The following is a 16,552-nucleotide window of genomic DNA, read 5'->3' as shown; positions in this document are numbered from 1 at the left end:
TTCAAGGTGTCTGTTGGTGTGGTGATGACAAAAATTCAGTCTAGTGGTCCTTAGGCAATCATGCATGGAATCAAATCAATTTGGTATCATTTACAGCGTTTTGCTCATTCTTTTCAGCCATCTTATAAAAAAAATAATAACAATTAGAAATCGGCATAACTCCTTAACTATTAGCTGAAGAAACGAACGCAATTATCTTACCTTTTGCCCTTTTTGATTAGTCAAAGGTCGAGGCAAATATAGAGGGTTGTCGCTAACTCATCACTACACACGTCAGAAGGATAAAATTTTCTCTTCTGAGCTATCGATCTCTCTGGATGAACATGCATGTTTTCGTGACAGCTTACGCTGTTTGTATTTAAGCATTGACTTAGCTAGCCTGATCTTCCATCTACGTGTATCACCACCAAAGATTAACGTCTGTGAAATATCTTCAGCTGATGCACTGATATTTTACTTAGCATTGAGTTAGGACTTCTTTAATTAATTACTATATGAACTAACGATACCTCGCTTGTTAAACATGAGAAATTTTAGACATGCTATGCTAATTGCAGTCAAATTGATAGTACAGCATATTGTTTTGCCCTTGGAGGCCACAAGTGCTGTTTTGCCCTTGGAGGCCACAAGTGTATTTTTTTAGACTGACTGAAAATTCAGATTCAACTCGAACCTGCACCAACATGCTCGATGATTTAGCCTCCAATTGCGGCACAATTTATAACGCGGTCAGTAAATCACACTGATGGTCCTCCACCAAATGGAAAGTGATTAAGTGTAGGAAGAATTGGACATTTGGACCCCCCATGAAAAAAGACATCCGGGAAATAGAAACGAAGAGTAACTGACAAGAGAGATACTAGCTCAAAAGAGTTTGGCAGATTTCTCTCTCAAGAAAGACAACGAAATATACAGATTCTTATATTCAGACACATAGATTTTGAGCACTGATCTTATGAAGGGGACATGTACCTATGGCAGGCAAACTAGAACCAAACTGAACTCCAACTTGGAACTGCGATAGCTCCACAAGGACTATCCGACTATATATATATATTATTCTACTAGACAGTAGCAGGCAATAAACTAGGTCAGAAAACTTGTTAATTAGTCATACTAGTCTATTAACCCGTGCTCCCACACGGGCTAGTTAGAGATATCTAATAATTATCTATCTCACGCTCTATTTAGCCAATTAAATATTCTAATTCAGTACTATAAAGATATATATTTATTATTATATAAGTGTATAAATGTGATAGGTTTATTTACTAACAATTTTTTCTCACTTTGCATCGCACATCCATATATATTGATATGTATTTAATTGAGCACTTTGTTTGAGCTATGTGAACAACATAAAAATTAGCATTCTTATCTTCTCTTATACATGAATATACGGTGACACACATCATGGTTAATAGTTTTATATAAATAATAACATAAATAATATATTAATAATGATAGAAATAGTAATTTAAAATTTATATTGATGTGCTTTAAGAATTTATTATAATAATATAATTTTAATTCAGATTTGGGTTTATTTTAAATTTTTATTATGTTACCATTGGATAATATATATATAAAAGTTAAGGAGTTATTTGATATTTTTTATAATGGCATAAGTGGATAATTTACATGAAGATTAGGGGGTTATTTTAGATTATTTTTTATAATAGCAGAGGTGAGTAATTTAGATACATGTTTTAGGGGTTACTTTAGTTTATTTTCATAATGGCATAGGTGGGTAATTTATTAGAAAAAGATTACAGATTCAATGGCTATTATGATTAGAATTGCTGAATTGATGGCTAGATATTTCTGATTTTTATGAGAATTTGTAAAATTTTCTCTATTTTTTTAGATTGGCCACCTAGGATCCTAGGTGACTTCATCTGGAGACTTTAAAATAAGCCTCCAATTAGTAATAGTAAGATGGTTTTGATTTCCTAACACGTAGCAAAAGATATGCATAAATTAGGGATTCATATCGTGGTTAATCGCCCCTACGACCAGTTTTCAGGTCATGCTAGAGTGACCAAGAAAAACAGAGTAAGCACTGAATTAAGCAAAGTCATAGATCGGAGTATGTTTCAGACACATCACTAGGCGGACATTATTATTGAATTAGCATTCGGGAGGAAAATGGTAACATCACCGCATAATGCACAAATACTCTCTTAAGATGGGCCACTGAAGCTATAATGAAATCAAGACCAAGGCAATAACCAACACCAACATTATATTATAATAAGTGTACTTTACATGCAACTAGCTAGCAGCACTTTAGAACTATATGCGCAACTTGGATCAAAGGGTGCTCAACTTGGACTCCAAGAAATCAATATACAATCTAGTCAGATTTTCCTAGGATATGAATTGGCCATGTTACATGTACAGAGTTCAGCACGGCTCAGTCGCCTGCACAAGGTCAGCAGAGGGGCACCAAAATAAATGCATTTTGATTTGTGAAGTCATCCAAAGATCGTCACAGGAATGGCGTCATTCATTGCACATCGATCATCTGCACATGAATTGACTTGCGGTTTGTCACGAAACATGTTACCCACTACTATACATATAGGTGGGGTTTGGTTTGCATTCACAGCCTGAAAATTGCACAAAATAGGAAAGCAGGTGTAATAGGTTGCAGAGGTAGTTCATTGTTCACTGGAACTGAACAAGCGGGTGTGGATTTAGGTACTAACAATCACCAGTTAAAAACTGAACCTCTGATATCTCGTCAACCTCTACTGAATCTACTGAACACAGTTGGCACAACAGAAAATGAATATCTACTGATCCTTTTGCTCAGGATCAAATACTAAACTAACAACTAACTCCAGAGACAAGAAGCCACACACAAAAAAGGGAGGTGTATGGTTATGTAGCTGCATCATAATTCTGTGCAGTTTTTTGCGAGCACATACTAGAGTTAGTTGGCCTTGGCCGATAGGGCTAGCAGTTGGCAGTTGGCACACAGGACTGCAGGAGTCAAACCTGAAATTGGTTGGTACTTTCGTGCCGTGTCCTTTTGGTGCCCTTGACTTGACCTGATACTCGTATTATTAGGGCAACGTGGCGGCGCCTTAACCGCTTTGAACTGTATGTTCCATTCATTTCAAGTATTTATTATACAAGTCAAGCAAGGAACGAAGGAAATCCGCTTGAACAATGATGCTAGCGTATAGGATTACACTAGTAAAAATCTGAACAGCATTTCATTTTGTTCCCAGACAATGAAAACATCATGTTCAATACATAGTCAAGTAAAAAATAACTACAGATTTTTTGTAGGCTTGTCGGTTCTTCTTCTTTCTGAGAAATAATCTTGTCATTTCATCCTGCCTGCACTAGTACTTCAGGCGACTCTATAGTCTATACTCTTCGCAGTGGAAATTAAAACACTAATATTTTTCTCAAGATGAGACTCAATCTCACCCCAGTTCCATTAACCAGAGTGGAAATACAAGAGTTTGAGTTACAGAAAAAGGAAGCAGAAGACAAGACGTGGGAGTTGAGACGATTACACCTAGACTCCACACAACACTTGCTTCAAGCGCTCAGGCCAAGGCCCCAAACAGTAATATGGCTTCCCGTTTACACATACTAGTGAGAAGATGGTATTGAGTGACAATAAATTACTGCAAGCGTGTAGCACGGTACGTATAGCAGTGATGCAATAGCAAGAACTGGCTGATGTTGCCATAACCACTACCAAAATAAACAAGGTACCGTGTGCCTGTCAAATAATGCAGTTTGTTCAGACAGCAACAAACACACGAATATACTGAACATATGGTGAAGCAAATAGCTGGCGTGTATTTCGCATGTTGTACACTTGTTCCATCTCGAATCATTCGGAGTAGGATACTCAAGTTCCTGAATGGGTAATGATAAACCTGTGATTGAGCCGGCAACAAGCTAAGCAATCAATCAACAGCAGCTTGACCTGAAACATTTGTTTAGGAAGCCGTGGGGCAGGGCTGCCTCCCTTCCCGAAAATCTTAAATCTGCTGCCTGAAAACGAGCTGTATATTTTATAGCGAATTGCCTGTCGATGCTGTTTGGACAAGCTGGGAAGAAGCTAGACTGTTTGATTTGTCCAAAAACAATCAAAGACGTTTCAGACGATAGCAACAGGGCGAGTGCCGAAGCCTGGTGCCGATGGCGTTTTCAAGCTGGTTTACTTGTTGCTGAGGAAATTTTCCTCATTAGCTGCCCGGTTTTTGGAGCCTGCTACCTCACTCCATAGTCCATACGAGATGAGTCAACTAGGTCCTTCACCTGAACACACGGCGCCATACGCCCATACATACTGCTGATGCATTTGCATCCTTCAAATAGTCCACATCACATCGCTCTCAAATCTGAACGGCTGCGACTAAGGCTATCTCCAACCATTCTCCACATCTAACTCCCCCCAAACATACTATTTACTATATTTTACTACATCCCTCTAAAAAATTCCTCCCCCTATAACTCCTTCTCTCCAACCATTCCCCCCATATCTATTCCCCCTATATACTATCACTCATTAACTAATTATTTATTTAATGTTTTTGAATTTTAAAAAAATCATACAGTATTTGTACTTTCATAATACGCATTATCATCGTGTTACGGGGCTCAAACGGAATTAATTTCGCGAAGAAACGATGTGATTAGAGATATAGAGAGAGTTGGAACTCACTCTATATGTGGGGGGAGTTTCAACTCCCCTGTATATAGAGGGAGCTGTAAGGAGAACTATTGGATCGGATTTCCCCCTATAGCTCCTCGATATAGGGTGGGAGGAGGGATACGGAGCACCGTTGGAGGAAGCCTAAACCAAGTACAATTGATCTGCAGGAGACTTTTTCCTTGGTAAACTGCAGGGGAGGGCTCAACGTGGCGGAAAAAAGGTATCTGCAGTGCACGCAGTTTTTATTGCTCTGCCGCGGCCAGAGTTGGTTGGTCGATCAGGTAGCTAGTAGTCTTTGGTTTCTTGTCACCCATCAAGCAGCCATGATTCAAAGTTCCAAACCTGCAACTGCTTGGTCATTGGCGCTGTTCGGCTTGTTCAATTTCGACTTTCTCAGTTTGTCTTGATTTATCTCCTCTCACATATTACTATTCATTCTGCCTGCCGTGTCTTTGGTCTTTGACTACATATCAAATTAGTGCCAAGTTTCGGCGCGTTATTAACGGCTCCAGGTTGTTAATCCCGTTTCATGCCTGGATATACAGGTCAAGCAAGAAAGCTCATTCTGAGTGACTGAATCAAGCGTCGATACCCGTATGACGTTTTACCAAGAAACAACATAGGACACGGTTCTTTTTTGTTCGGCATTTGAATGCTATCGCCAGGTCATGAACGGTTCTGTTTTCATTCTAAAAATAAAATCAATCCGGGATTTCACAAAGTTCAGTATCCAAAGACGAAATACAGCGCAGCAGTGACAGTGACGACAAGACGTCGCTGACGTCCCCCCCCAACAATAGCCCTACCAAAATATCATCTACTCTGCTCTGCAACAAACATGGATAAAATTTAAAATAAAAAAAACAGATGAGCAAGCCGGCGCGCATGTTTCGCACGTCTGTACCATCCCAAATCATACTCCAGAAGATATTTGAACTCCTCGACCAAGAGCAATGAACTGATCAGGGAGTTATTAGCAGGTGACCTGGCGATGCAAATCGCATCGCCAGATTCGAGGGCGTGATCGGATCGGCGACCAATTGACCTGAACCATTTGTTTACAAGTCATGGGGCAGGCCCCTGCCTCCCTTCCTGGAAATCTTCAGCGCCCGCCGCTCGAACGAAAACGAGGGATGGCCGGTGCTGTTTGGCCACGCTGGGAAGCTAGGCCGCCCGATTTGTGTAGACCAGAGCCGACTCAGACGCTATCTGCTTATTGAGTGATTTTGTTTGACAGCGATGGCGTTTTTCGTGCATCTGTACTTGACGAAGGGGGGTTGTTTTCTCATTAGCTGCCCGGACCCGGATGGCAGCTGATGATGTGCTGTGATTGATCGATGAAGAGTGAGGATAGTTTAGGGATGACTAGGATTTTTAGAGTAGAAACTCTGACCTGAACGTATGTATGGGCCTTTGCAAGGTTTAGCAGGCTGTCAGCATGGGCCTCCATCCATGCCCAGCTTAGGTTATCAGAATGGGCCTCCATCCATGCCCTAATTCTGTACTGGTATACATGGGCCTTTGCAAGCTTTAGGTTGTCAGAGTGGGCCTCCATCAGTAAATAACTTGCAAGGTCTCTATTTCTGGACCAGATGATTAGATCCTTCTAAATTAACTGAGTATAAGTTTTTTTTTTGTCATCCTACCACTGAACGTGGTATATGAAAACGTCGCCTACCACTGAACTAATGACCCAAAATAATTAGGACGCACATCCTTATCCCTGATGGCTAATGCTGTTGTAAAAGTTAAAAATGTACGCCAACCTCTAGCTGAACAAACAGCGCCCTAGCTTTTTAATAACGGAAAGAAAGTTTTTTATCTTTTTGCGTCCTTCGATGCGTATAACCTTTGTCGTCGTAGATGGAATGGAGGATGGTTCAATCCGCTCGCCGTTTGCTTGCTCTTTGCGAGATGAAAACCATCTGCAGGTGCTCCAACGGATCGACAAGATGGCCATGGCCGTATGGAGGAATTTCGATATTTGACATCGAATACACACGTCTCACGTGTTTTGACATTAAATTCGCAGACCTTTCAAAATATGACACTGAGTGTGCGATTTTTTTTCAAAATGAAGGATTTCAGCTTTTTTTTATGATTTCACAAATTTTGTTTATGTTTTTCTTTTTCTGGACACATGAAGTACCCATTTTACCTCTTGCCCTATCCTTTGAAAATCAACTCAGATTAGATCGAATCATTCGTGGCTTCTCTTTCTCTCCCGTGCTCTGCTCTCTCGACATCTCCCCTGCACACCGCCACCGCCCCCTGTAGCGCAATCAGCAGCGGCATCGATCCTCAAATCCTTGCCGGGGGCTCCAGCATCGGTCGAGCGGGGCCTCCTGCAGCGCGTGTGCAGCGGGCGGGCGGCGGCCTGCAGCCTGCCTGCAGGAGGCGGGGCCGAGCTGCCTGCAGGGGAGCACGGGAGGCGAGATCTCACGAGGCAGAGATGTGTGAGAGAAAAGAGAGCACGGGAGAAGGAGAAGCAAGAACGATTCAGGACCTGTTTGGTTACAGGGATTTTTTTATTCCTTGGAATTTTTTAGTATTTATAAGTATTAAATAAAGGTTAATTATAAAACTAACTGCAAAACCCTGGGGCTAAATTGTGAGACGGATTTAATGAGGTATATTGATCTATAATTAGCGGATGGTTACTGTAGCATCACTGTAGCAAATTATGAATTAATTAGCCTCATTAGATTCGTCTCGCGAATTAGCACTCAACTGTCAAAAAATATTTATAAACAGATTTTATTTAATATTATAAAATAGTAAGATTCTTTTTGATGTGATAGGGACTTATGAAAAAAAGTCCTGGAACCAAGGCCTCAATCCAATCGGGAACTATTCAAGGAAAAGAGAGCACGGCAGAAGAGAGAGAGAGGGAGAGAAAGAAGAACACGGGAGAAACAGAGACCGGACTGGATGGATTTGGGTCATGGGCAAAATGGGAAGATTAGATGCCCAGTAAAAGAAAAATAGAAATAAAAATCACGAAATCAAGAAAAGAACCCGAAATCCCTCGTTTACAAAGAATTCGCACGTCCAGCGTTATATTTCGAAAAGCTTCAAATTTAATGTCAAAACGCGTGAGGCATGCGTATTCGATGTCAAATATCGAAATTCCTGTAACCCTATGGTCATTCCGCCGCTCTTTGCTCGACCTTGGCATGCTGGAGCACAACTCATATCTGTCAGGGTTATCGATCATGTCACCGTGTCACGGAAGTTTTTCCACCACCAGCTTCTTGATCTTTGGAGGGTTTGACAGCTTATAAAACATGCGAGTCCGTAACCCGTAAATATTTGACTACTTATTGGATTAGATGAAAGTGCTGCTGGCATTGAGAGCGAAGCGCTGATTGTACACAATGTGTATCTGCGGAGAAGAAAGGAAGAACGACGTTTCTGAATGTTTTCGTTTTGCATTGCGTTCTGTGATTATGAAATGCCCATTTGTTGAGGTCACATGGCTGGGCTTTCTGCATGGTCAGATTGCCATCATGGGCCTCCATCAGGAAGTCGATACTATTTGGTTCGTCGAGCATCTTTTGTAGCTTGGTACTGGTGGGTGGCCTTTTTTTCATTTTTATATTTAAAAAAAATAAAATTTAAAAAATATATACCGAATAGGGAAATTTTCAAAAATGTGTCTGTCACCCCCCTAATGGGCGACAGGGTGCCTGTCGCCCATCCAGTTGGCGACAGGACATAAATGTAAAAAATTACATTTAAGTCATGGTGCTCAGGGTGCATTAAATAGTGAATTTGTAAAATCAATATAAAATCATAGAAAAATCGAAAAAATACAAACTCAACTGTTCTGGATTCTATGAAATAAGATCTACAACTTTTGTTATATAAAGTTTTTCATTTGATCAATGTATCTAAATCAAGAAAAATAGTTCTTGTACCTAGAAAGATCTGAAATAATTCATTTGGTCTAGTTGTGCTTATCTAAAATTTACTAAATTTTTTTTATAGATCTTAGGAAATAAAATAATGGTAATGTAAAGTTATAACTTCTAATACTCAGTATAGCAGCATGGATAAATGACCCATTTAAACTAGACATATTGCAAGATCTAATTTACAAACTTATTCTAGAAATGTTTTCTGGGCCTACCAATTTTGTACAAGTCTATGCTCACCATATGCAACACTCTGGCCAAAGATGACATGCATCCAAAGGATGGATCTTGAGATTTAAATAAAAGTGCATTAAACTGGTATTTAAAATAGAGCAAGATACATTGATCAAATGAAAACTTTATGTAACAAAAGTTGTAGATCTTATTTCATAGAATCCAGAACAGTTGAGTTTGTATTTTTCTAATTTTTATACGATTTTATATCGATTTTACAAGTTCACTGTTTAATGCGCCCTGGGCGTCAGGACCTAAATGTAATTTTTTTATATTTAGGTCCTGTCGCCAACTGGATGGGCGGCAGGCACCCTGTCGTCCATTAGGGGGGCGATAGTCACCCATTTTTGAAAATTTCCCTATTCGGCATATATTTTTGAAATTTTGTTTTTTTAATATAAAAATAAAAAAAGCGCCTGGTTGGTGCCTCGGCATTTCAATTTGGACCGAGTCCAAAGCAAGCCTGGTCTCGTGTCGTGTGTTCTCCAAAATCCTCTCTCAAGTTGAGCTATCCATCCATCCATGATGCTGCAGACTACACGACACACTTTTTCTACCATTTTTGTAGTAGAGGTTTATTTATTCAGTTCGGACCGCATGATGAACATGTGCAGAATTCCTTCCGTTGCAGATCGTTCGTCCCCTGCCCCTGGCCTCCATTTTTCAGTTTGGTGTTTTCAGTTTCCCCCACGCAGTCTGTCAGATTACGCTGTGGCGATCTCGACCGTAACGCATGAAAGCGCCAGGACTCAGAACGTAAGCCTATCGCAACTGTTGATTACTGTGCGTGCCTGTATTACTCGCACCAATAATGCGCACCTGGTTGGGTTCGAAAAGAACAAAAACAAAACAAAAACAAAAAAGAGAGAGAGAGAAGGTGCCAACCCCAAGCTTTATCCTGAAGCAACAACAGCTCTTCCCAAGTTCCCAGGCAGTTTGTGCGTGTTCTTTCTTATTCCGAATCTCTCCTCTGCTCCTCTTCTAGAGCGTAGTAGAAAAGGGGAAAGATGCTTACAAAAATTGAACAGCTAGCGGAATGATAACTCGTCAAAAAAAGTTGAGGCAAATATGGAGATGCGGGGTATCGATCCCCGTACCTCTCGCATGCTAAGCGAGCGCTCTACCATCTGAGCTACATCCCCATTTTGTTTTCTGCCGCCATCGTTTTGTTTTTAACTGCACAATTAAACGTAATGAACGCCAGCACATAAGCACAGAACACATGGGAGGAGGGGTTCGTTGGCACCACAGCCATTTAAAATTTTGGGACCCCATATCAAATAAAATAACCAGCCGGTAACAACAATAACCAGCATCTCCAGGGGGAGAGTACCCTACCGTTCGCTTTTCTTGAGTGAAAGAACAATTTTTAATGAAAGGGGCATCGGTGCATGTACTTGCTCCGCTCTTCTTTTTTCTGGCATCACTTGCAATCGGCACCGCATGCTGCAATGGTGAGAGTGGTGCTCCAATTGTCTCTATCTTCTTTAGGCATCACTCTGGAGACACATTGTGGAGGGCCTTACTCTGCTCCGATCCACGTACCTTTGCATGCACGCGCTGAAGTACTGGACAGCTCGATGGAGACGCTGTTCGATCAAAGCTTCATGTCCGCGTCAGCATCTCGCTTTCGAACTAAAACATGGGCACGTACACGACGGCCCCCGGGCCAGAGGAGATCGACGCCGACGCTTCAACGCATGCGCCGAAACGTACCCATCCAATAATACTGTCCTGAGAGGAGGAGCTGGAACGAAGGACCGCCGCAGCTTGATCCATGACTCCGTGTGAGAGGGGAGGAACCTGCAGCAGGAAGATCAAAGGCCGCCCTCGTCATGTCGACCCATCGATCCCCATCCATGATGCATGCATGTAGCTAGCTAGAGCGTCTCGGATCACATGCCGGAATGGGGTCCGGTGAGTGGCGTGCGTTGAGTATATGACTAGTACAAAGACGAATGCGAGCGTGTTGCACGGTATCAGTGATCAAACAAGGCAATCCAGTCCCGTCTCTGCTTGTTCTTCTCTGCTTCTTCCCCTGCTTTGCGTCTTCTTCCTTGCTCTAGAATCTAGATCTAGCTACGAAGGAGAGGCTAACACACCGTTCATCCCCTTCCCCTCCCTGCCCCACCTCCTCGCTTCATTCCACGGGCCCATGGCTCCATATCCTGTGTCCATAGGAAGCTGCCGGTGGTTTGAGATCCGGACTAAATCCACGCCAAACTATTTCTACTGAACACGCTGACAAAAAAACACTCCCCGACCATCCCAATGTATATGAAAAACCAAACCACACCACCCATTAAAAGTAGAGAGGAAGGTGAGGACCCACAAGTAATGCGGGAGCGTGCTAGTGGTGGATGTACTTTTAATTGTTACGTGTTGTTGATGGCTAAGACGATGAGCATGACTAGTCAAGCAAATAGTTGGAGGACGTGCACATCAACCGCTCGGCGCTATTAGTGTCCAAACCAAGTTAAATCATTTCTCCTGTCAAACCAAATCGAATTGATTGCTGGAGCAACCATGTTCCATCAAATAGGATGGATGCACAATCCAAACCGCTGCAACCGGTTTTCACCCGAAGGCATTAGCAGCTTGATGTCCATATATATAGCTCCATCCATCTCACTCGACCAGCGATTAGCGAAGCGTCCGGCGGCAGCGGGCAGCATCAGCGAGCCCTGCTCCGATCAGGCAGGTCGCGCGGGCCCAGCCCGCTCCACGGATCGAAAGAAGAAAACCGACCGGGCCCCGCGCCGGGGCCTGGGCCGGACGCGTGCGCTGAGCCTCGCGTTTCGCCGGCAATCTCTCAGGGATCGGAGGGGCCACTCATGTCATGTGCGTGGCATGCCTGGTGAATGCCGCCGGTGGCCGCGCCGCACCATCATCCACGGACGCATCATGCACCCCCCCCCCCACCCCCCCCCCCCCCCCGGTGTCGGATGTGGCCCCTCCACTCCACCTTTAATTATATCTTGTGGTCACACATGAGCGTCATAAAGCGCGCCACACGTATCATCATGCTAACTAAACAATAATTCATTCCTCCATTCAACCCCCCTCTCCCGAGCGCATCTCATCTTCCACAGCAGTTTTATTTCCTACTACTTTGCAGACCTGTAAAAAAAGACAAAGTTTTTTGAAGTAATAAAATCTTGCTGCGGCGATACGTGCCGCCATATAGAGATCGAAAGTTGCGCGGGAATTAATTAAGTTGAGCGAGCACGCATGTTAAATAATACTCCTACATTCTTGTAGTTGCAGATCGAATTAAACATGAAAGTGAGCTTCAGCACCTGCGACCATGGACAGCAAACCAACAGTGTGTCGGTTGCATCGTATGATTATGATTGATTGATCGCCGAGACACCCGATCGGATAACTGAAAACATGCCCACCGACCGGAAGAAGGTAAATTGTCCTTTTCTTTTCTTGACAACAAGGCAACCTGGCTTGTTGCGGCTTGGGAGATTCGGAACGAGCGAGATGCGAGAATTTTCAGGAGAAAGATACTCCAGTGCAACTTCTTTGATTGCGAATATCAAAGATCAAGCCAGAATGTGGTGCATGGACGGTACAAAAAAAAAACTGAGAGAAGTCGATTGTTCCGGGACAGTAGTTCTTGTGGACTCTATTTTTGTTTTTTTCCCTCTCTATAATATGTAGAGTTTTGACTGTTCTCCTCTATCAATATATGCCGGACAGAAATGCTGTTGGCGGATTTTTTTTAAAAAAAAACAGAGAGAGAGGCAACTTTGGCTCACTCTTCATTATTCCCGTGACGTGGATTGGCAGAGACCGGTTGCAAGAAGCTAAACTTAGCTTATCGTGAAGAGTTGCCCTACGAATATTCTTTTCTCGGCATGCATATAACAGTATAATAAACCCTACCATTGCATTTAGGTGGTGCATTCCTTTTATATGCTGCTATAACTCTTAATTTGCATGAACCGTCAATCGTTTTCCTTTTCCTTTTCATGTCTTAATTGTTAGCACAACGTCACCAACCGATTGATTTGGTTAAATTGAATTATTAGGAGCTGATCACATCGTTCTCCCTAGAAAATACTTTCAGCATATATAAACTTTTCTTGCTTAAAATGATGTACTTTTGTAGTATTCTCCTAATTTAATATGGCTTTCACATGACTTGCCTAGGTTTGTCCTAAGTCAGACTGTTTTTATCTTTGATTATGAATATCTAAAATATTATATAGTTGAGTCACATTGAGAACACAAGTTTTGCACAATATTACTAGATTCATTATGAAAAATACTTTAACAAGTATATGAAGGGGGCATTTAGCTGACTACTCCTTCTGTTCCAAATTATAGGTCACTTGATTTTTTTAACCACAAGTTTGACCACTTGTCTTATTAAAAAAATTATGCATACATAGTCAAATTTAAGTCATTGTTGAAGAATATAAAGCAAGCCACAATGAAAGAAGTGATATTTTGCAAAAAAAATTGAATATGACAAGTGGTCAAAGTTAAGGTCAAAAAAATCAAACGACCTATAATTTTGAACAAAGGGAGTATGTGCACGCGCCCGTATCCCTTTCTTTGCTTTATGACACTACCAAAAAACTAGCTATTCATCCGTGAGTGTTTGTACCAGTCACATTCAGGACCGGTACTAAATGGCCTGGGGCCATTTAGTACCGGTTATAAATTGTGACGTTCCCTGAAGTCATTTAGTGCCGGGTCATACCTCGATCCAGTACTAAATTATGTCACCTTTTAGTACCGATTGATATTTTGGTCCAGTACTAAAATGTCGCGGCTATTTAGTACCGGCCAATGACATAGACCAGTACTTGATGACATTTAGTACAAGTCGGACCACATGTGATGCCTAGGTGGGATGGTAAGGAAGCTACGTGAGGCTGCAGATTGTGGGTTCGAACATGCACATTTACTCAGTTTCATTTTTTCTGGGTGGCGCATTTAGTATCGGCCGGTACCAGCTGCGGCAGCAGGTACTAGCAGCTGCTTTTTCTAGTAGTGTGACATGCAAAAAGAGCTCTTTTACAATGATTGTAAAATACCAATGAGTACTTTCAAGTATTTTTACTTTGATTTTTTTCTAGCCGTTAATCTATGGAAAGAATTTATAAAAATTAAATTAAATTAGTATTTGGTCCTACTTTTTGGTACTTGGTCCCACATTTTGGAAGTATCAGGTACTTTATTCTAGGTACTTCAGGGTACTTCCTACCTTCACCACTGTAGGATTTTATCAGATGGACGGTTCCTATTTTTTTAATCATTATTGTAAAATTTCTCATGCAAAAATGCTATTACATAGAGTTCCTATAGCTGGCTGTTTTGTCATTTTAATTTGAAACCGGTGACACCCTTAGATAATGTGGAGTAGCAAATACACCATTCATTTTAAAGTAGACAAATACACCATCCTTTTAGTTTTGTCCTAAATCAAATAAACTTTGTCAATTTTGATCAATGTTATACAGAAATATGTTAACTTCAAAACACCAAAAATGGACTAACAAGACATATTTTATGGTCGATTTAATGAAACTGAAATTCGATGTTATTCATATTGGTGCATTTTCTGTAAACAATTAAAATTAGAGAAGTTTGTCTTACAATAAAATTAAAACGACTTATGTTTTGGAATGGAGGGTGTAGTAGTCTGCTAATGTACCTCTCACAGGAATGCTGATGATACATGACCTGATAGATGGGAACCAGCTTCATTATTGTTGAATGCTGACCTCTTTCTGGAACAAATACTATCTGCCAACTGGATCTATCCCGAGGATAATCTGTGCTTCCGGAAGCCTTCTTAATTGTGGATTTGTGATCAATACTACATCTGCACTGTACCTACAGTTTTATTACATGCATGTAGGGCCAGAAACCCTGAATCGCAAAGCGGTAGAAATAAAGGTCTCTTCTAAAACAAATGCCCTTCAGCATAGGGAGTTCGTGAGAAAAGCTCATCACGACCTCACATGCATTGCCGATCTCGTACCGCCGAAGAGCAGATCGATCGATCGGGCGCCAATGCACGTGGTCTGATTAATTACTCGCGACTCGTGCTGTGGGCACAACAGTGGAAAGGCAGCAGTAGTAGTAGTATTAAACTCTGCACGCACTGCACGGTACTGAAAAAAGAGGTTTGAGGGGTCAAATGACAAATATTCGCCATTGGCAGGTGCCGGTAAGCTAAAGTATATTTATGAGCCGATCTGCCGATTGATGTGCTTTTGAGCGGAATACACGAATCTTAAAAAGAATCTTTTAAGATTGTCAGTAGGATACGGCCGGTTGTGAATTTGTTATCTGAATTTGTGCTTTCATATATGATGGGGTATGTAGTACGTGGTGTACTTGTGTAGAGAACAAACTTAATGCATGCCAGAATAAATCCTGAATGTTATTGTTATAATTTGGTGCAACGTCTCTGTTTATCCCATACTGTTAGGAGCTTTTGGGACTGGGACCAGCGTAGTCGTACTCTCATAGCAGGCAGAACAGGAAAAGTGTTTTGCTTGAAATGGTACTGCCTTTTTGCATTGCCTGTGATTTTCTGAACTGTGGTCCTGAACTATATAGGCCCCAGTTGGGGTTTGGGAGTCAGTTGGGATCATGCATGTGGTTGTGGGTTCAGTGCACTTTTGTATATGGCGTTTCCTCCACGTTTCTCAATGGACTGAATTGTTGATTAAGGAGTGTCATCAGGATATACAGGAATAAAACACACAGCTGCAAAAAAAAAGAGAGTAGTCAATTGAACAGAGGAATATTATATTCCCAAGTAATCAGGACCGAGATGCCGCAGTAGACCAGTTAGGTTTGTTCTGAAATCGTGTTGGCTTTTGACTTCTCTCACCGTCAAGTTCCTGGCAGCATAAACAAATATACCGAAGAACAAGCAAGCAAGCGCAAGTGAGAAGATATCTTTCAATTATGACGGTGGACCATGTCCAAACCCCAGATCCTCAACTGGCTCCACAACTAACCACAAACCAACCAGGTATGAATCCAAGTGTGATGCAACATGGTAACGCCGGACATGCATAGCTTCATCAATTATTGATCCTCCCCATCAATGAAAATGCAATGCAAGCTGGCTATTTACTTGCGATTTGGGGGCATCTAATTCTTTCTTGCGTCTACTAGAAATTAAAAGCTATTTTTTTTCTTCCTGTGGCGATGGAAATTAAAAGCTGTAATAAGGTCTATAACGGGAATATCTAGCTAGCCCCACTCCAGGCGCTGGCTCAGTCAGCACTTGCAATAATTTGCTGCTGAGTTTGGCACATGACGGGGGTAGTATATCTTATCGTAGAAAGGTGTGTGGGCATTTTCGCCAATCCGATAAGAAAGGGAAAAGCCGACACTTGAAAAAACAAAGGCTTAAACAAACGCAAGCATCTTCCGTGTCTCTTCTGCTATCCCCATCAAACAGGAAGCACCCTTCGAACCAGAACAACCGACCATTTTGGACGACACGGCCATGTACTCCCTTGTATTGTAAGAGCAAGTATACTGGCTGGCGAGGAGCAGGCGAACGAGCTGGACGCAGGAGAGAGAAGCAAGCCGGCGGATCGCGAAACGCCCGCTCGGGCTAGCGAAGAGAGGTAGCGCGTTCTGCTATTGGCTGGACAACTAGCGACGCATTAAATTGTAGCGGGTCCCACCGCCCACGCGCCCGCGTTACCACCCGCAGCCGGCGTAA

The 16,552-nt window shown here is 42.0% G+C and overlaps 1 non-coding gene across 1 annotated transcript; it reads right to left on the bottom strand.

Moving 5' to 3' along the window:
• Positions 1-9,907: 9,907 nt before the first annotated feature.
• TRNAA-AGC lies at positions 9,908-9,980 on the bottom strand. Its single transcript has one exon. It is a non-coding gene; the product is annotated as a tRNA-Ala (tRNA).
• Positions 9,981-16,552: the final 6,572 nt, after the last annotated feature.

The sequence above is a fragment of the Panicum virgatum genome, chromosome 9K, assembly GCF_016808335.1.
Source record: "Panicum virgatum strain AP13 chromosome 9K, P.virgatum_v5, whole genome shotgun sequence".
Lineage (NCBI taxonomy): Eukaryota > Viridiplantae > Streptophyta > Magnoliopsida > Poales > Poaceae > Panicum > Panicum virgatum.
The sequence above is the reverse complement of the archived record's forward strand: the minus strand, read 5'-3'. Positions and strand labels throughout refer to the sequence as shown.